The 20719-nt window shown below is 44.0% G+C and overlaps 2 long non-coding RNA genes across 2 annotated transcripts; one reads left to right on the top strand and one right to left on the bottom strand.

Moving 5' to 3' along the window:
• Window positions 1–586: 586 nt before the first annotated feature.
• LOC143696176 (uncharacterized) lies at window positions 587–1107 on the bottom strand. The gene is made up of 3 exons (XR_013185614.1): window positions 972–1107; window positions 809–888; window positions 587–731 (listed from the first exon to the last, which is right to left on the bottom strand). It is a non-coding gene; the product is annotated as an uncharacterized LOC143696176 (long non-coding RNA).
• Window positions 1108–11549: 10442 nt separating this feature from the next.
• Window positions 11550–17543, top strand: LOC143696180 (uncharacterized). The gene is made up of 2 exons (XR_013185620.1): window positions 11550–16670; window positions 16851–17543. It is a non-coding gene; the product is annotated as an uncharacterized LOC143696180 (long non-coding RNA).
• The last annotated feature ends 3176 nt before the right edge of the window (window positions 17544–20719 follow it).

Raw genomic sequence — 20719 nt, 5'->3', positions numbered from 1 at the left:
GGAGACCGATGGTGAGCTGATGAGGCTCAGAGAAACCTGGAGGAACAAGATGCTAACTGAATGATTTAGTCCAAAAACGGCAAAGATGGATGATGAGAATCCTACGGCCAGAAGCCTCTACCTGCCCTCACGTTCTTTCAAGTCCTAGTCCGCCATAATGGATCCTGGCGGGGCAGAGCTGTCCGCACAGCTCAGAACAAGACCTGAAAAGACACCTGACCGGATGCTTCTAAAGAGACAAGAGAGTCTGATGCCTGTCTGAGCTCCCCAGTCAAAAATTCTATGGCCTGGCTGCCAGGCCGAGGAATGAAGAGATCGCAGATGCTAACAATGATGCCAGGGTTTCTGACAGGCCCCTCCAAGGCCTAAGGTAAAAGACCTGACATATCCAAACAACACATAATACACAAAAGACAAGTGACATGATACACACCGGGACTGCTCTGCCCTGCGCGCCTCAGCGCTGGGACCCAAAGTCAGGCTTTGCTTTTATGGGGCCTAAGGGGCCGCTTCATGGACACCCCCATCTCCAAAGGGGACTCAAAAACCCCTCCCGGTGGGTCCCTACCCTGCGCCCCGCTTTCATCCCCACTCTGGGTTGTAGCCCTCTACTTATCTCTCGCACTGCTGGGGATGCGGGTCCGTGTCAGGTGCAAAAGAAGGCAGCCTCGACATCTGGGAAGTTCCTGCTGGCACTGTTGTTCAACAACTCCCTGTTGTTTCTTAGTCAGCTACATGAAAGAAATGCAAATATTAATGCACGATCTCTGCAGCACACTGGCCAAAACCCAACAACTCTGCCACTCACTGTTTTCCCAAGAATGCCTGGCTCCTGGGGCCCCCCCCTCGGCCGCGCTCCTAGGCTGATGCCATTGTCACGGGGTAAGTCTGGGGTAAGAGGAGATGAGGTGATTTGGCATGGCTGAAACCTGAGCGGAGCCTCGCTCCTCCTCCCTACTTCCCCGACTCACCGTGACTCCTCGGCCGGTGCCCAAGGCTACCCTGGTGACACCTTTAAACAGAAAAGGCAGAGACTGCATTGATGAGTCCTGTGATTCTTCTGCAGGGCTCGGGAGAGCGGCGCACCCGGTGCGTCAGCCGGTTGGTGACTGGGGCTCGGCGTACTCCGAGAGCATTGCCTAAAACGCAGAAACAGGAAGGGAACCTTAGAGTTGCAGTGGAAAGTGAGACTGGAGGAATGACAACTGCTTCTGTGCCCTACTCAATGCTCACCTTGACCACCTCATCTTGACTGCCAATATCCAGCTTTACCTCCTAAAAAGAAAAAGACCAGAGCTGTAACAGAGTCACACTTTACACTCCCCCCGCAGAGACAAACGGTGACTGACCTGCTCGGGGGAACCTCCTCACTCGGGATGGGTGGATGGATTTTGCCCTGGATTTTATCCTTCTGCGTCTGAAAGAAAGTGAGGACAAAAGTCAAAGGCCTGCGGGATAACTTCACAGCTCCAAACATCTCGTGTCTATCTAGGAATATCATCTAGAGTCTGGCAACGCCCCACAAACTGCGAGTCCCTGGGACTTGTCCTGTTGCAGCAGGCTATGCGGCAGGGCAGGGCAGAGCAGCTCCGGCACGAATATGTGCGGACACCCGTGACACGGAACGTGACAAACAGGGGGACGACAAACACAACACAGCATGCTTGTGGTGAGGGCCTCGAGGGGAAAAGGCGAAAGGGACCCCAAAGACACGCTAGGTAACGCGGTACGCTGGACAACACGATGTGGACCGGAACTGTTCTGCGCTGCCTGCCTGAAAGCTGCCGTCACAAGTAGAGCCTCTCCCTTTAGCTGTTCTAAGAGGCCCCTTGGAGGAGATTGCTTTTCCCTCTGCTAATTTTTAAATCTGTCCCAGGAACTCCCGACCTGCTGCTCTCCCATTGTACCATCTCCAGGCCGTGGCCCTGACTTATCTTTTGGATGATCGGTGATGAGGATCCACGTTGCGCCTGAAATGAGTCTGCCTCGGAGGGCCCCGTCATCGCCTGTTAGCCTCTCGGTCAGCTACAATAAAGAAAAACAAAACCAAAGTATGAGTACAGAGTTGTGTGGGCCAAATCCCAGCGAGTCGGCTACTTGCCCTCTCCTGAGTGTGCCTGGCTCCTTCAGGCTCCGGCTTCATCCTGATTCCAAGGCTGTGGCCGTTATTATGAGTGGTACCTGGGTAAGAGAAAGGCAAAGTGAAATGGCATTCCTGTGAGTGCAGTGGATGACCTTGTGTGCTGTAAGATGTGTGAATGCCTCTGCTCAGCTTCTAAAAGGCCTTGGGTGGGGGGCTCAAATAATCACCCTTTCTCACCCTGCTGCCTTCAAAACCACCCCCCCAACAATAACTCCTAACTGGATACCCGCTCACCCTCCCTCTCCTAGTCACAATCCTCAACTCACCTGAAGCCTCAATCTCAAACATCATCTTGGACGCTGGACAGATCCTTCTTGTGACACAATGAATCTGCTGAAAAAAGTGTTGTAATTGACACAACCTGGAGCCTCTGGAAGCTGCGTTCCTCCTAAAAAAAATACAAAACAAAATAAGAACAAAACCAGAAATTACATATGCGCTTTACCACCCCTAAACACAAAACCCAAAATTGTGAACTTAAATACTCCCTGTATTCTATGCTGTTTTCTTCACAGTATCTTCAAAGCCTCTGTTGCTTTAGATGCCCAGAAACACCTGCTGAAAACAAGCTGAGAGAAGCTGAAAGAGCTTCTTCACTGAAATGAGAGGAGAGCTCTTATCCTAGCACCTCCCAGAGGGGGAATGAAGGCCCTGGGCAAAGGCTGGGGTTAATATACCCCTGATGGTGCCCGCCTCTCGTTCCCATGGCACCCGGGAAAAGGGAGGGGGCCGATCCCACCGGGTATAAAAACCCTCAGAGCAGCTGCTGCTGTTTGGCTCCTCTGACTTGAAGTCAAGGGGAGCCAAGGGCTTGTTATAGAAGAAAACTCTTCAGAAAAATAACAGTGCTTTCTTTTTTTGCAACAACTACTTGGAGTAAATGGGCAGAAAACTGGTAAGAAATAAAAGTTTCTGTTTAGGCAGCATAACTAGATAAATTGGGCGATTTGCTGTTAACTTACATAATTATTTCTTAGTGGCTCCTAAGTAGTACTTCATGTGTGACTATGCTGGGTGGAAAAGAATGCTTATGATATGAATAGTCTAAGTCTCCTTGGGACCTCTAATTAGGCCTATCTACATTATAAGTAACAATAAGATAAATAAAAGCTTCCCAGGCAGTGTAAGGGTTAAGTGCATGCCAGGCTCACCCTGCTCTGAGATACTTGGTCCTATGGCACAGAAAGAAGGGCCGTGAAATGTAGTTTTAAACGCTTAAAATGCTGAAAAAGGCAGAGCTTCCTTCCAGTGCACCCCTTAAACAGAGGAAATGGAGCAGTTACCTCTACTGAAACTAGTACAATAGCAAATAAATAGCTTCTGCCCTTTAATTTATTCTTCTTAATACTGGGAAAAGAGGGTTTTTCCTCACTTTATATCTCTCCAGTGATGAAAAAAAGAGGGATTTTTCCCTCAGTTCAAACTCTTATGCAGAAATAGCTGGGTTTCTCCCTCAATTTAGGCCTCAGGACAACAAAAAGGGGGTGGCTACCCTTAATTCAAACCCATAAGAAACATTGTCAAGATTTTCCCCTTCTACTTAAACTGGAAAATAATAGAAAATGAGGACTCCCTGTCAATTAACACCCCTAACACCATAGAAAAGGCAGGGATTCTTTCAACTGAGACCATTAAAATTGCAGGGGAAGCAGAGTTCCTCCCAGTTTGAACACAAAAAATAAAGGAAAAGGAGGCTTTTTCCCTTTTTTCTAAACCCTTTTTCTCCTAATAACCCCTCTCCTTTCTGGGAGTGCTGTGGGGGGTCTGGGGGCCCTGGGGAGGGACTGGCACAGTAAAAGGGGAAAGTTGAAAGCCCTCTCCTGGAACCCCACATGCTGCCTGGCCTGCTCAGATGCTGCCCCTTGGCAAAAGGGCTCTTCCCTTGGCATTTTCTCAAAGTGTTGCTCCGTGCCCGGGTGGGTCTGGCTGCTCCCTAGTCCGTGCTGGATGCTCCGACCGTAGTTCCTGGAGGGACCCTTGGGATGCCCCCGTTAGCCCCTCTGGACTAGCAGTTCCCTGTGCGGGTGTGCCCGGGTAACCCTCTGAAAGCAGCTGGGCACACGGGGGGTGCTAGACCTTGGAGTGGGCTTGAGGTGAAGAAAGGTCCTGTGAGGAGTTCCTTCCCCTACACAGCCCTTCGTCTGCCCCTTAAACCATGGGCTGCCAGACTTCCCTTACTAAGGAAATTAACCGTCTTTCCTCTCTGTGTGCCCCGGACCGTGGCTGCCGACGCCGAGAACTCTCGCCGCCCTTGGAGTGCCACGTGCCTCCTGCGAACGGACGTCGACGCGCAGCGGGGCTGAGTTTGGCTTTACGGGGAAGAGGGCCGGCGCGGGATTTCTCGGGGAGCGAAGCTGCCCCCGCCGAGAACTCGGGCTGCCCTGGCAGTGCCGAGCGCCTCCTGCAAACTGGCATTGGGAGACGCGGGGAGTGAGTTTTTCTGTGCTGAAGTTCTCCCAGACCATAGCTGAGAGCATCTAACCCTGACCACAACAACTTAGCTGGGTCTAAAACTTACAACCTTCGGACTGGCGGCGTGGGACCCGACCCGCTGTGCCGCTGCTGGCCCCTTTCTAAAGCATTCCGCTGCAGTCCTAAAACTCTGCCTTTTCAGAGGGTGTTTTCTCTGACCCTGACCATAATCTTCAAAATATGCTAGAGACTCATAAAATGGCTTTGAAAAAGCCCCAACAATACCCTAAGTAATCCTAGAAAAGTCCCTTCCAAAATCCCCCAAAATACCTTTAAAAGTCCTGGAAAAAAAGCCTCACAAAGACGTGCTCAGTCTCCGAACTCTACCTCTTGCTGTCTAGCCCACAGATGTCGTCCCTACCTTTTTGCAGTGGGTCTGTTGTCCTCTGAGGGTTCTGTCATTGTGCTGCTGTGTGAGGGTTGCTGTCTGGTCTCGCTGTTAGGGTTGCTGGGTTGTGCTGCTGTTGGGGGAAAAGGCTGTTTTTAGGGGGGCTGCTTAGGCTGAGGTTAGGGCTGGGGTGAGGGGTGGTACAGCTGTACCCTGCACCCCTGATCTCCACTGGACTGTCCAGCCCTCAAGCCCTCTCCCTTTACCCCTCAACCGGTCCCTCTGCCCCCCAGCCCTCAGCTCCTGTGTGTCACCCTTGACCCCTCTCCTTTGCCCCTCAGCCCCCAGCTTCTCTGTGTCACCCTACAGCTGCCCCTGCCACCCTCAGCTCCTGTGTGTCACCCGCTGTCCCCTCTCCCTGTTCCTCCCTCAGCTCCCAGCCTCTGTCACTCTCAAGCCCCCACAGTGCCCCTCGAGCTGCCCCTCAGCCTCCATGTGTTGTGCCATGAAAAGACCCTAAAAAAACCTAAAAATTCCCTGAAAACCCCCTAATCTTCAAAATGTCCTATAAACCCCATGAAAACCTAAAAATAGCCTCAGAATGCTGTTAGAATACACTGGAAATACAATACTTTTAAAAAAACCCTTAAAAATCCCCAAAGAACCTTTAGAAATCCCTAAATATACCCTAAATAGTCCCAAAAGAGCTCTAAAAATACCCCAACAATCCTTAAAATGCCCTGATAAGACCCTAAAAAAGCCTAAAAATTCCCTCAAAAACCCTAAAAATACCCTAGCCCTAAAATGTCCTACACATACCCTCAATAGTCCTAAAAAACCCCCAAGAACACCCAATTCCCCCCCACAAAAAATTCTTAAAAGTACTAAGAAAACCCTTAAAATACCCTAACAAAATCTTTTAAAAGCCCTGAAAAAGCCCTAAAAGTATCCTAAACGTTCCCAGAAAATTCCTGGAAAAGTCCTCCAAAAAAGCCCTAAAATATCCTTTTAAAGCTGTGAGAAAAACCCTAAAAAAACCCCTAAAAAACTGCTCAGCCCCCAACTCCTACCTGTCACTCTCTAGACCACAAACATCATTGCTACCTTTTTATTAGGGTTGCTGCCTGCAGCTGCTGGGAGAGTTCTGGGGCTGTCCCAGCATTGGGGTTACTGCCTTGTGCTGCTGTTGGGGAAAACTGGGGTCATAGGGGTGCTCTTTAGGGTGACCTTGGGGTTGGGTTGAGGGCTGCTGCACCTGTACCCTAACCCTACCTGGTACCCTGTGTCCTTTGTACCCCTAACCCTCAGTGTGAGCTCTCCATCTGTCAAGCCTCCCCCTCCTTGCCCCTCAGCCCACAATGTCTGTGTGCCACCCCGAGACCTCTGACATTGTCCCTTGGCCCCCTGGCCTCCACCGTGCACTCTCCACCTGGTTAGGGGTGGTTTTTAGGGTAAGGTTAGGGGTGGTGTGAGGGCTGCTTCACCTGTCACCCTCAAGCAGCCCCCACTTTGCCCCTCAAGGCATCTGCTTCCCCTCACCCTTTTCTTGTCACCCTCAGGCTCCCCGCTCCCAGCCTCTCAGCATCTCTGTGCCACCCTGGAGCCCCCCAGTTGCTCCTAACGCCCCCTTCTGCCTCTCAGCTCCCCCCGTCCTCTGTGTCACCCTCCAGCCCCCTCCCCTCAGCCCGCAGCCCCTTGTGACACCCTGCGGCCCACAGACGTTGTCCCTGCCTGTCTCGCTTGGGTGTTGTCCTGCTGCGAGAGCCGCGCCGTCCTCCGAGGGTTCGGGCTCCTGCGTGCTGCTGCAGGGGACTCACGGGTGGGCGGTGGGTGAAGTAACGGATGGAGCGGGAAGTGTGGTGGGACGGGTTAAGGGCGGAGTGTGAGGGATGGAGCAAGGGCAGGCTGGAAAACAGAGTAGGGTTAGGGGCGGAGAAGGGGACGCAGCAGCAGGGGGCTGAGGTGAGGAGGTGAGTGGTAGGAGGAAGCGTAACTCCGTAACTCCAAGACCGAGTCTGCAGCAACGAGAACTCTGAGTGACCTGGGAGTGCCGAACGTCTTTGGCAAACTGATGTAAGGAAACTGGGGTGATGAGTTTAGTTTCCCTTGGAAAAGGGATGGCGTCTGTGTCCGTGGGCCTGCACCCTGCCCGGGACCTTTGATCTCCAGTGGGCTGCCACCTCCTAAAATTCCAAACATCGCAGGTGAGACAGGGGGTTGCAAATTTTACTCGGGGTAGAAACCAATTTTGGATTTAGCTGAAGTCTGCTGGTGAAACTTGTGTAGTCTGTTAATCGGTGTGCTTACAAAAGGGCCTGCAGAGAGAAAAAACGAAGTTCGAGGATTCTGTGGGGAAAAAGAGAATCTGGGTTACAATTGAGTGCACGGCCTCGTCCCTGTGTGAGTAAAAGTTTGAGGTTTTGCCGGCAGCGTCACCGAGTGCTGAGGGGTCCTCTGGTCGATAGGGCAACTTGGGAGGGTTTGCTTCAGGCTTTGCTTGTGAAAGGTGTGAGAAAAGCAAGCAGCTCTGAAGCAGATGAGCCCCCGCTTGCCTGTTGAAGTGTTGCATAAATCAAAGATAAACCTCAAGGTCCCTTCCCACCCAAACCGTTCCGTGATTCTTTGCCCTGGAGCAAGGGTGCAGCTGTCACCTCATTTCTCTTCACAGAGAAAAGCAAGGCACAATTCTCCCCAAGAATATGTCTGGGATTCACATTCTCTGAACCTCAGAGGAAGTAAAATCAATTCTTATCTCATGTGCTGTACCTGTGTTTGTGCCGAAGTAGAATGCAGAGTGGAGATTGTTCACCCAAAGTGATGGTGTTTTGTTTCCTTGGCCTGTCGGGGCCAAGCGTGTGTACGTGTCGGGACTGTTGGGTGACGGTCGCGAGTTGTGTGCGGGGTTGAGTACTTGGCAGATTGGGTTTAGATGTAATGTAATATAGTATAATAAAGCAATTAATTAGCCTTCTGATAAGGCAGAATGCAGATTGGAAACATTTGCACATATGATATTAAAGGACACGTGAACCACCTTTCTGTGAGACAAAGACACGAGACTTGGCCCATCCCTAACTTAGGATACAGCTAAAAAATAATAGATAAAATAATTTTTAACCTATTTTTGAAGAGCTCTCTAAATCTAATGGCAGATGATATAGCTATTTTATCTGGCGAGCTTCTGTGCAAAATTCCCTGCTGATGCTGGCTCAGACGGATGGAGATTTGGGAGGAGGGGGAAGAACCAAGTGCCACGGGGCTTTATTGGATGAGCCTTAAAAGGTTTCTGCAAGCTTCTATTGTAAGGTTGATGAACCTTGTGTTTGTTAACTTCAGTTTTGCTCAGTGTTTTAACCCTGCTTTATCTCCTGTGGTCCAGATGACACATTCACACATCTTTAGAAAATTCAGTGGGATGCTCTTCAAACAACATGTGACTTTGCACCAGTGAGGCCAGAAACTTGATGGTTTTACCTCAATCTATAGTTTTTCAATATTGCTATAGAAAGTGCTTTTCTGTGAAATGTCTACTTTGGTTAGATCATGCAAATTGAGTGCTGGCTGGGACTTCCATAAGATGAAGAGTAAGAATAACTTGGGAATGTTTCATCATTTGTCTCTGCACTGGTCAGAAATGGTAATTTGAGCTCAACTCTGTAGAAATTTAGCAAAAGAAGTTGGACACTCAGAGGATAAAAATAGAAAAAAATGCATTGGAAGGATTTTTCCTGCTAGTGAGTGAGTTTTTACCTGTAGGAGCATCGGGGGGGTAGCACGGTCGGGACGGACGGAGACGAGAAGTCGTATTGCTGTAAGCTGGGTGATATGGGGTGACCTTCAAATGAGGGCCGTCTTCTCCTAGGAAATGAAAGAAGTAACAGGTATCCATAGTTAATGAGCCTAGGATTCCTAGCTCTTGAAGGTCAGATTTATCAGCTTTAGAATTATCAATGTAAGTTTGGTGTTTCTGGCTGGGAGTTGGAGATACGTGATGATTATCATATGGCCAATATTTATCAGGAGTAACATTATCAAGACCCTTTGGGAAAGGTACTCCGACTAGACAGGTTGAAAAAGGTTTGTCAGGGCTTGTGTCAGATAGACGGATGGTATCGGAGCCTGCAGACCTGCCTAAAGCAACCCGGACATTCGTCTTTGGTTGATTGACAGGTAAAGCTTCTGTTTCTGCTGCCTGTGGGACTGCTTGCGCTATTTGAGCTCCAAGAGCCCTTTCAATTTTTTCTCCTAGAGTTTTTCCAAGTTCATTTGCCTGGATAATTGCCACTTGCTGTGGACTCCCAATTTTGTTACAGGCATCCATCATTTCAGGCACTGTGGGTTTTTCTTTTCCTAGGGCTTTGATAACTCTTTTACATTCTGCATTGGCATTATTTTCAATAATGTCCCGTATCATTATTGGGCAAGCTAGATCATCGCCGCATTGTCTTTCTGCTCCTTGCGTTACCCGGCCCACAAATGTGGTAAATGGTTCAGACAAGTCTTGCCTAATCAGATTATAGGCTTTTTCAAAACTTCCTGCAGGCTGAAATTGCAAAAAGGCTCTGCGAGCCATCTTTTTAATGTCATCTAACGCTGTTTTGGGTAAATTCACTCGATTATCATTCTGATCATCAGGAGGGTCACCAGTCAGCTTAGACGTGACAAGGGTACGAAGGTCTGCATTGGTACTTTGTCTATAAGTGGCTAGTACCCCTGTGAGCAGTCTTTTCCATTTGAGTTCCCATAGCATATATTGTGAGTCTGTGAGAATTATACTAGCAAGATTTTTACAGTCATTTGGTGTGAGTGTATGTCCTTCCAGGACTGTCCTTTTCAGCAGTTGCTTAAAATATGGGGAGCAGATACCACCGTCCCTTATTGCTTTTCGCAATTCTTTTATCTCAGGAGGTGGGATAGCCACCCGTGTTCTAGGACCAGCGGCTTGCTGGTTGAATGGCACAGGCATAGCTAGAGGATTTAGACTTTCTTCTTTGCAAATCTGGCCTCTGACTTCATCCTAGTCTGTTAGTCGAAAATTATCGAAAGATTTTGGTGAGTTTTCCAATTTGGGATTAATGCTGACGAATTTTCAGCGTTTAGTGTCTCGTTTTGGGTCAGAAATCTGTCCCAAACACTGGGAGGACTCTGGAGCTGTTTGGGAACAGTTCTTTTTCGAAATTCTTTTGTGTTGGATCAAAGGGTTGGCATTTGCAGGGTGAAGACCCCGGAAATAATTTGGCAGATCAGGAAGCTAAAGATGCAGCAGAAAATGGAGCTGAAAGAGTTAATATTAACTCCAAATGAGGAAAAATTGGAAATTCCAAAGTTTAGGGAAGCAAAAAAAAAAGGCGAATTAAAACAAGATAGGTGGCGAAAAAGATAAATGGGGGAAATAGAAACATCTTGATGGAAGACAGATAATAAAATGCTTACTAGGGAATAGCAGAGGACATGTATCAAAACGCCCACTGGGATACTCAGGCTTTGTGTGATCATTTTTTTTAAGGAACTATGGATGCATTGCGATTTCTGGAGTAGAAAAACAAGTAACTGAAAGATGTATAATTTGCCAAAGGATAAATAAAAGGGTGGTGAGAAAAACAACATGAGAAGGTCATGAGTAAACTCGTCGACCGTTTTGAAGTATCCAAGCAGAAGTTGGCTTTGGTAAACTCTGGATTTATTTGTAAAAACCGTTTAATCCAGGAAAAAAAAAAAGGATATGCCACATGCTGGGCAGGAGGGAGATTGTAAGAAAATAACATTTTTAAAGGCAATAAAAGAAAAACAGTGAAAGTATAAGGCTGGGAACGAAATATTACCTCATCCATTCCTGTTTGTTCCCCCACTCGTTCGCGGCTGCCCCAGCCCCTGTGCCAGCTCCGGCCCGGCCCGTCTGTCGCGGCCCGTCTGTCGCGGCCCGTCTGTCGCGGCCCGTCTGTCGCGGCCCGTCTGTCCCGGTCCCGGCCCGTCTGTCCCGGTCCCGGCCGCCTGGACCGCGGCCGCTCCGCTGGCCGTGCTGGCGGAAGGGGCGGGGGGTCCGTCCTGCCGCGTGCACCGTGGGTACCGCGCTGACCGCACCGAGGGGGGGTCCCGTCTGTCCCATCCCCGGCTGCCCTGACTCTGCTCGGCTCCCGCCGCTGCAGCCGGGGTCAGTCGCCGGCTTGGTCTCTGCCGGATCAGCCGCCGTGAGCCACGTGGGGCCGATCCACGCTGCAGCTCGGTCTGCACCGGAACAGCCCCTGGGACGATCCCGGCTGCAGACCCCGCCTTTGGAGGACCGAGACCCTGAGCTGTGCCGATCCCCTCGGGCGATCGCGGCTGCAGACCCCGCCTTTGGAGGACCGAGACCCTGAGCTGTGCCGATCCCCTCGGGTGATTCCCCCTGCAGACCCCGCCTTGGGAGCACCCAGACCCTGAGCTGTGCCGATCCCCTGGGACGATCCCGGCTGCAGACCCCGCCTTTGGAGGACCGAGACTCTGAGCTGTGCCGAGTTCCCCCGTCCTGCCCTGAGCTCCGTTCCCTTGGTAACCACAGCTCCGGCTGCTCAGCGGAACTCTCGAAAGGAACCACTTTATCGAAACACTAAAAGTTCAGGTAAAAGAAAGCCCTCTCCTGATTCTTCCTAAAAATACGGGAGAAAAGCTATAGAAGATAAAAATCCAAAAAGAATGGGATAAAGGGATGTCCTAGGGTGACGTTATGATGCTTGTATCCCCATTCATGTGTTCTGTTAATGTTGGATATTATGTTCTGTACCTTTAAGACCGGCTCTGAAGAGGGAAAGTTTTGGTTTGGTTTTCTTATCAGCCTGGCGGGACACGGAGACTGCGGCTTTTGCTTTTGCTGCTTTTGCTTTTTGCTTTTGCTCTCTCGCTCTTGCTTGCTTCGCTTCTGCTTGCTTCTGCTCATTAGCTAGTTTAGCTAAACTGTCCAATTTCTTCCTGGACGGTTTCTCCTTTCCTTTTTCTGACCATTTCGAACCTGCTCCGGACTGGGACCTGAGAAACACCAAGATCCTGCACCTTCTGGCCTGCAGCAGCAGCCCCAGCGCCGGAGGGACTGAGAACAGAGTGACCACCCCCCAAGAGAGACTTTCTGAATTTTTCATCTTTTTCAGAGTGGTGTCATCCGGTATTGTTCCTTTTGTGTGCTGGGGGGTGCTGTGCTTGTTAAATAAACAGGTTCTTTCCACTCCTCTCCGAGGAATCCTTCCCGAACCGGTTGAGGGGAGGGGCTGTGTGGGTTTGCTTACTGGAGGAGCCCTAATTTGGAAATTCTCCTCCAAATTTGCCCTAAACCTCGACAAGGGATTAGTCTATTTCCATTAAAAGAGGCTCCCATAGGAGGGGGCGGACCAGGGTTTGGAAATGCTCCTTTGACTTCGTCTGAGGTCTGAAATTTTAAGAAATAAATAAAAGGGATATTTGGAGGATCCCATAGGCATAGCTGAACAATTAGACCAATTTTTAGGTCCAAACATTTATACTTCAGAAGAGATGTGGTCTGTAATGAAAATAATATTTTTCTCAGGAAGAAAGGCAATTAATCAGAGCAGCTGAAATAAAAGCTTAGGAAAAAAGATAATCTGTGGGGACCCCCAGAGAAGACAAAATGCCAACTGTACCTCCTGAGTGGGGTAAAAATAATGAGGAGGGGAGTAAACACATGAATAATTATTGTAATTACATAATCAAAGGAATAAATGAGACAGCATATCAAAGGCGAAATGCAGGGGAAAAAGAAAAAGTTTTTAAGGGACAGCTTTTCGAGGGGAAAGAAGAAACTGCATCTAAATAGATAAACAAACTTAAGAGAAATAGGAAAATGGTCCTAAGTAAGTGGAAGATCTGAAAATCTTTAAAGAGATGGGCACAGAGGAGGAATAGGGAGGTCATAAGCTCTAATTTTCTGGGGGGGACAAATACCATCTGGAGCCTGTGATAACTTTAAAAGTGGGTCCCCAAGAAGAAGAATTGGAATTTGTAATAGACACAGGGGCAGAGAGAACCTGCCTGTTAAATATTCCAAAAAGTTACAGTGTCAGCAAAGATATAGTGAAAGTAACAGGGGCAAAGAGGGAAAGTTTTACATTTCTGGTCATTAAAGATGTAGTAATTGAGGGAAGAAACTAAAATTTGCATGGGAGATGTCTTATTGGTCCCAGGGGCAGGTAGCAATTTATTGGGAAGAGTCTTACAAGTGCAAATAAGAATAGGAGTCATATCAGAAAATGGGAAAATGACAGCTAGAGTTTTAAAATTATTTAAAAGAGGATGAAGAAAAAAAATCAACAAAGAAGTTTGAGGTGGGGAAGGAAATAGGGGAGGATTAAATATCGACCCCATAAGGGTTACAATTGAGAGAGAAGATTGTCCCGTGCGTGTACGTCAGTATCCTGTATCTTTAGAAGGACGGGAAGATTTGAAGCCGGTAATAGAAGGACTAATAAAGGATGGGGCATTAGAACCTTGTATGTCTCCTCATAATATCCCTATTCCCCCAGTAAAGTCTGATGGGAGTTATAGACTAGTATAAGATTAAAGGGAGGTTAATAAAAGAACTCAGACTCACTACCCAGTGGTAAAATATCTTAGACACTTAATAAATAAAAGTAGCTAGAAAACCAACCATGAGAAAATTGCAAGAATTTTATTCCTTCTCCCTCCCTCTTCAAAGAGAGAGATCAGAAAATTACCTAGATTATTGAAATATTATAGATTGAGGGGTACGCACAAGTAGCAAAATTTGTGTATGAAAAAAATTGACAGAAGGAGATGATATAAAACAGACCAAAGAAGATATTGTTCAATTAAAAGAGTTAAGTTAAAACTAGCCTAAGTACCAGCTTTAAGCTTACCTCTGTAAGAAAAGACATTTATCATTTATACATAAATACAGAAAATGGAGTACCTCATAAAATTTTAATTCAAGACTAAGGAAGAGTAAAAAAATATCTAGTAGCTCATATATCAAACATGTTGGACTCAGTAAGCCACAGCTAGCCAGTAGGTATTTAACAGCTACTGCAATCCTAGTAAAAGAAAGTTGTAAGCTTACTTTTGGAAGTCATTTAGTTAGGTTCACTTTGTACCATCTGAGGTGTGTTGAATCAAAAAAAACAGGTAAGAAGAGAAGAAAGAGAGAAGTTGAAGTAGGGAGGTGGTTAGCAAACTCTGAGATGTTAGAATGTGAAGCGATGACATCTTGGTGCTAGAAGAGAGCAGAAGTGTGAATGCGGGGTTTTTGCATGAAAGGCAGGGAAGTGTCTCAACACACGGTTGTTAGGAGGTTATTCAATGCTGAACTGAGGTCCAGAAAGGGTTTAGCAGAACGGGCTCTCCTTGAAGGGAAAAGAGGAGAAGTTGACTAGAGAAAGGAAAAGAATGTCAGGAGCACCTGGGGACGCCAGGTTTGGGGTTGTCAAGGTTGGGAGGTGTCTGACCGCTCCCTACGAGCGGCGGGGTCTCGGAGGCTGCGGCAGGCACCGATCCATGGAGGTGACCCGGCGGCGGGGCTGGCAGCAGGGGACACACGGGTTTGCAGGGCAGGAGCGGGCTGGCTCCGTGGCGGAACTGCCGGGGGGCTCCCAGACTGCCGGGGTCCCGAGTCGAGGATGGCTGCGTCGGCCCCGGTAAGTGGGCCGAGAGAGAGAAGGAAAGAGAAAGAGAGAGAAGAAGAGAGAGAGAGGGCAAAAGGGACCCAAGGCTGCCCCCAGGGTCCCCGTGCCCCTGGCTGCTCTCCCCTGCTCCGGCCCTGCAGCGAAGTGGCAGCACGGCATTGAGAGCAAGGCCGTGAAAAGAGCGGGAGGGGGGCTAGCACTAAAAGATAAAATCAAAGCAGAGATTGCTGACTCTCCAAACCTCACAAAGTGGTTTGTTTTTCTTAAGTAAGAAGGTTTTTGGTCTTTTCTTTTGTGTGTTTTGTTTGCTGTTAAAAAGAAGTTTTTTTGTTTTTGTTTTTTTTTTCCTGAAGAATGGGTTTGTAAGGCTAAAACAATAAAATGCTGCCCAAAAAGTAAAAAGCAATAGATGTAATACATCTCATGTTAAAATTGGTCTAGCTTTTCTTATTTAACTAACTGTAACTCACAAAAAGAAGAATTTGCCTCTGCAGCTATTAGCACAGCTGGATAGAAGAAGAAGAGGCTGCTGTGGAAAAAGCTTTTAGCTAAACCCAGAAAGTTTGGAAGAAAAGTGAATGGTAAAAGTTAATGCAGTATTATCTTTCTTTTATTACTATGCTATTAAGAAGTCCTTTCCAGGTACTACTGAAGCAACAATCAGAATCATGGAAAGAGGGTGAATTCATGCCAGCAGAATCAAAGGACTTGTGAAGAAACCTGAGGAATGGACTGTCGCGTTTAAACTGGGTGATACCGAACTGACTTTCCAATGGGGACTGAGTGGTAATAGTTTCGAAAAAGGCAAATGATCCAAGAAATGTACAAAGAACAGTACAGAATTAAGAATTAAGACAACGCTTATGCAACTGGTTTCAAGCACTGCCTGGTTTTATTCTGGTCTTGCCTGAATAAAACATCTCCTTAGGGGAGGAATACTCCAGATAGAAGGATCAAGACTGTTTTTGTGTTCTGACCTTAGCCTGAGAATTGTACAGGGGAGAAGGGGAATTACCATTTCCATCAGTAAACTTTATTTGATTCATTCCAATACTGGACATGCTAGCTGGGTTATAAGTAAATGCTTGAATTGTGAGAATAATTAGTATGGAAGTTCACAACATTTATGCTCTTATTGCAAAAAGTGTTAAAGTAATAACTTAGCTTTGTGGATGGGAATTATTAGTGCCTGGTGAATGAGAGATACCTGAAGAACGGTAAGAGACCACAGTTAAAGGGTGTCCAAACCAATTTGCCTGGAAATTAGTTGAGAGAAAGTGACAAGGAAATAGAGGGCACGACCAGATTGGCCTCTGTATTTTGCCACCGAGAAGATCAAATACACCTGCTGTGGGTTGCAACCTCACGGGCCTGGGAGGTGGGAGTATAAGCCATACTGGACCTGTAGGCAAAACGGAATAAATTATTGGATTACAAGAAACTTAGGAAAAAGTGGTAATAGATTTGGAATTGAATGTCTAAAAGGAGAGAGATGGATTTGTTTTACATTTAATCTTGAAGATATGGTTCAAGAAGATTTGGTAAAAAAAACAAATAATAAACAAAAAAGTAAAACCAGCACAGCAATTGAACTCTGTATTGACCCCAAATTATCTATTGAGTTGTATTACAAGACTCCAAGCAGTTATAGAAATGATAGCAAATGGAGCTGCCCAGGCTTAGAGTTCTTATCAAGTCAGCTAAGCCAAACAAAACCTGTAGGGTATCAGAATAGGTTGGCTTTAGACTATTTATTGGCCAAAGAAGGGGGTGTTTGTAGAAAGTTGAATATATCAAATTGTTGAAATTGATAAGCACAGAAAAGTCATTCTAGAAAAAGCAAAAGAAATCAAAGAAGAAAAAAAAATATATATGTGCATATAATAACTGAGGTACCAGTCCAAAAATTAGAAAACAATGTTAAAACCTAGCTGGTAGGGTAATGTATTAGAAGAAATTAAGGTCTTTCATTTTATGTGTTACAACTGGTTTTATATTTCTTCCTTGTGTAATCCCCTGTTTTATTTTGCCAGCATAGTCCAGAAGATGCAAGTAGATAAGAAATATTGCTCAAGCCAAAGGATTTACAAAGAATAAGAGTGGGGTATGTGAAAAATCCAGGTATTTTATGATTGGCTTTTCGGAAATATTAAAATGAATATTATATGTGTTGTGTTAGAAAGTAATGCTGTATTAATTCTCTTAAGTAGTGTGTTAAATATAGTTATAGGTAACAAAAACTGTTAAAATAGAAACGATGCTATGTAAGATACTTTTTTTCAAGAAAGGACTTGCAGCGAGATAGCGGCCAAAGGACACCTGGATCTTTCAGAGAAAAATAATTTATTGCCCTCTTATCAGAAGAAACGAACTTCTTCCTGCCTCCAAGGCACCGTTAGGATTAGAAGGAAGAAGTGGATGATGACCAGACAGAATCCTGTATTTGAATGGAATTTATGCACCATGTATGAAGTGTATGACTCTGCAACAGGCTATTGCTTTTAAGGGTTAATCCTTTGTTAACGGGGGTCCTTTTTCGGGCTCATGCTGCCCAGAAAAAGGTACCCGGATGTCCGTAACTCTTTGTTTTTGTTGTCTCATGTTGTCCTAATTCAAATTGTCCAAATTATTATTACTCTAATTGTATGACTATTTTTATAACCATTTTATTACTATGAAACTTTCAAAAATTTTAAAAGCAAGTGATTGGCGTTTTTCACACCAGTCTGTTAGTTGAAAATTATCAAAAGATTTTTGTGAGTTTTCTAATTTTGGCATTAATGCTGGCGAATTTTCAGGGTTTACTGTCTAATTTTGGGTCGAGAAATCTGTCCCAAACACTGAGGGGACTCTGGAGCTATTTGGGAACAGTTCTTTTTCAAAATTCTTTTGTGTTGGGATCAAAGGGCTGGCATTTGCAGGGGCAAAATAATTCTCTGTCTGTCCTGTATTTATTAAAGCAGCTGTCATATTCCAACCTCCTCCTCCTCCTCGTCGCACGGTTTGTGTGCATGGATGTGGCTGTGCAGACGAATCGTGACACAAAGTAGTCCCACTGGGTGCTAGGAGTGTGGAAGGCGAAAACGCGGAGGCACATCAGGTATCGGTTGCTCAGGGTTACGCGCTGCAGGGGGATCTCTCGGTGCCCGGCAGAAGGAGAGACGCGGAAGGATACATGCAAGGCGCTGCAGTTTTCCCCTGCTGTGGTGCCGTGTATAGACGCAGTGGCGGCAGAAGTGGCGTGACAGGGCACATGGATGCCGGCTGTGGCTGGACAGCGGCATGCAGCGACTCGGAACCGGGACCGGGCTGTATCAAAGCTGCGGCGAAAGCAGTGGGGGGTGGCGGCGGGGCCATGGAGATAGAACTGCACATGCGTGCGGCTGATCCCGGAAGCAGTGCTGTGGTTCGATGAGTCGGCGCGGAGTGATATCGCTGGTGCTGGGGTTGTAGCAACTGCCCATGCGTGGGTTCCGTCACTACTGCTGTGAGGGCAGTCATCATGGCGGCGGGCGGGCCGGGGCGTGCGGGAGGCAGCGGAGCTGCGGGAACGGGAACGGGGCTGGGGCTGCGGCCGTGGAAGGGAACGCTGGGACGTCCGTGGTTGCAGAAGGTGGTGGAGCCACGCCATCCAGCAGCTCTCAAGCGGGAGGGTGCGGTGGGGAAGGCGCAGCTCGGCCCGTCATGCAGCGGCGGCGGCAGGAGAGGGGAAGCGACCACGGGCGGCGCTGACGGGAGGCTGGGCTGGAGTCTGCGGCGCCAGCATGGGGTGCCTTGGGTGGCTGGGGCGCCCCGGTAAGACAGTCATTAAAACACCCTAAAAATTATTTTAAAAGCCCTGAAAAAGCCCTAAAGGTATCCTAAACATTTCCAGAGAATTCCTAAAAAACTCCTGCAAAAAAACCCCTAAAATATCCCTAAAAATCCCTGAAAAATCACCTGAAAGACCCTAAAAAACTGTTTAACCCCTACCTGTAACACTGTGGCCTCCAAACATCATCTCTACCTATTAATCGGGGTAACTGCAAGACCCTCAAACACCACCACAATCACCAGCTTGAGTTGGTCTGGACAGCACCAAATAAAATAAAATAAAATAAAAAGCTTTATAAAAAGAAAAATTAAAAATAAAAATTAAATAAAAAATAAAATAAAATAACTGCTTTAAAAATGGGAAAATAAAAAAATTAGAAAATTAAAAAAATAAAAAGCTTTAAAAACAGTAAAATTAAAACTAAAAATTAAAAAAAGAAAATAAAAAAATAAAAGAAATGCTTTAAAAATAGAAAAATTAAAACTAAAAATGAAATAAAAATTAAATTAAAAAAATAAAAGAAATGCTTTAAAAATAAAAAAAATCAAAACTAAAAAATTAAATAAAAAATAAAATTAAAAAATAAAAGAAATGCTTTAAAAAAAGAAAAAGCAAAACTAAAAATAAATAAAAAGTAAAATTAAAATAAAATAAATGTTTAAAAATAAAAAAATTAAAACTAAAAATTAAATAAAAAATAAAAAAAGCTTTAAAAATAGAAAGATCAAAAATAAAAATTAAATAAAAAATAAAAAATAAAAAAAAGCCTTAAAAATAGAAAAAATAAAACTAAAAATGAAATAAAAATTAAATTAAAAAAATAAAATAAATGCTTAAAAAATAGAAAAAGCAAAAAATACAAATGAAATAAAAAATAAAATTAACAAGATAAAATAAATAGTTTAAAAATAAAAAATTAAAACTAAAAATGAAATAAAAAATAAAATTAAAAAATAAAATAAATGTTTTAAAAAAAATTAAAACTAAAAATTAAAAAGAAATACAAAAAAGCTATAAAAATAGAAAGACCAAAAAAAATTAAATAAAAAATAAAAAATAATAAATGCTTTAAAAATAAAAAACTCAAAACTAAAAATTAAATAAAAACGTAAATTAAAAAAATAAAATAAATGCTTTAAAAATAGAAAGAGCAAAAAATAAAAATGAAATAAAATATAAAATTAAAAAAATTAAATAAATAGTTTAAAAATAAAAAATTAAAGCTAAAAATGAAATAAAAAATAAAGTTAAAAAATAAAAAAAAACTTTAAAAATAGAAAAATTAAAACAAAAAATTAAATAAAAAATAAAAAAAGCTTTAAAAATAGAAAGATCAAAAATAGAAAATAAAATAAAAAATAAAAAAGCTTTAAAAATAGAAAAAGCAAAAAATAAAAAATGAAATAAAAAATAATATTAAAAATAAAATAAATGCTTAAAAAAAATTGAAACAAAAAATTAAATAAAAAATAAAATTAAAAAATAAAATAAAAAGCTTTAAAAATTGAAAAATCAAAAATAAAAATTAAATAAAAAGTAAAAAATAAAAAAATGCTTTAAAAATAAAAAAATCAAAAATTAAAAAATAAATAAAAACTAAAAAAAATAAATGCTTTAAAAATAGATAAAGCAAAAATAAATATGAAATAAAAAATAATATTAAAAAATAAAATAAATAGTTTATAAATAAAAAATGAAAACTAAAAACTAAAAAATAAAATTAAAAAAAATAAATGCTTTAAAAAAAATAAAACAAAAAATAAATTAAAAAAAATTAAAAAATAAAACAAAAACCTTTAAAAATAGATAAATCAAAAATAAAAATTAAAAAAAAAATCTAAAAAAAGCTTTAAAAAAAAAACCTCAAAACTAAAAGTTAAGATAAAAATAAAAAAAAATCTAAAAAATGCTTTAAAAATATAAAAATTAAAACTAAAAATGAAAAAAAAGAAAATTAAAAAATAAAATAAATGCTTTAAAATATACAAATTAAAACTTTAAAAAGGTAAAAAAAAAGCTTTAAAAATAGGAAAGTTAAAAAAATATTAAATAAAAATTAAATTAAAAAAAAATTTAATTAAAAATAATTAAAAACAAAACTAAAATCCGTAAAGTGCCGTAAAAGTTCCATAAAAGGTAGTGTCGCAAAGCGCGACTGTTGTAAAAGGTGCGGTTTTACGACAGTCGCGCTTTACGGCAGTTTTGCGACAGTCGCGCTTTACGGCAGTTTTACGACAGTCGCGCTTTACGGCACCTTTTACGACAGTCGCGCTTTACGGCCAGTTTTACGACAGTCGCGCTTTACGGCAGTTTTGCGACAGTCGTGATTTACGGCACCT

The sequence above is a fragment of the Agelaius phoeniceus genome, chromosome 30 (genome assembly GCF_051311805.1).
Source record: "Agelaius phoeniceus isolate bAgePho1 chromosome 30, bAgePho1.hap1, whole genome shotgun sequence".
Classification (NCBI taxonomy): Eukaryota; Metazoa; Chordata; class Aves; order Passeriformes; family Icteridae; genus Agelaius; species Agelaius phoeniceus.
Note: the sequence above shows the minus strand (reverse complement) of the source record. Positions and strands in the feature narration are given on the sequence as shown.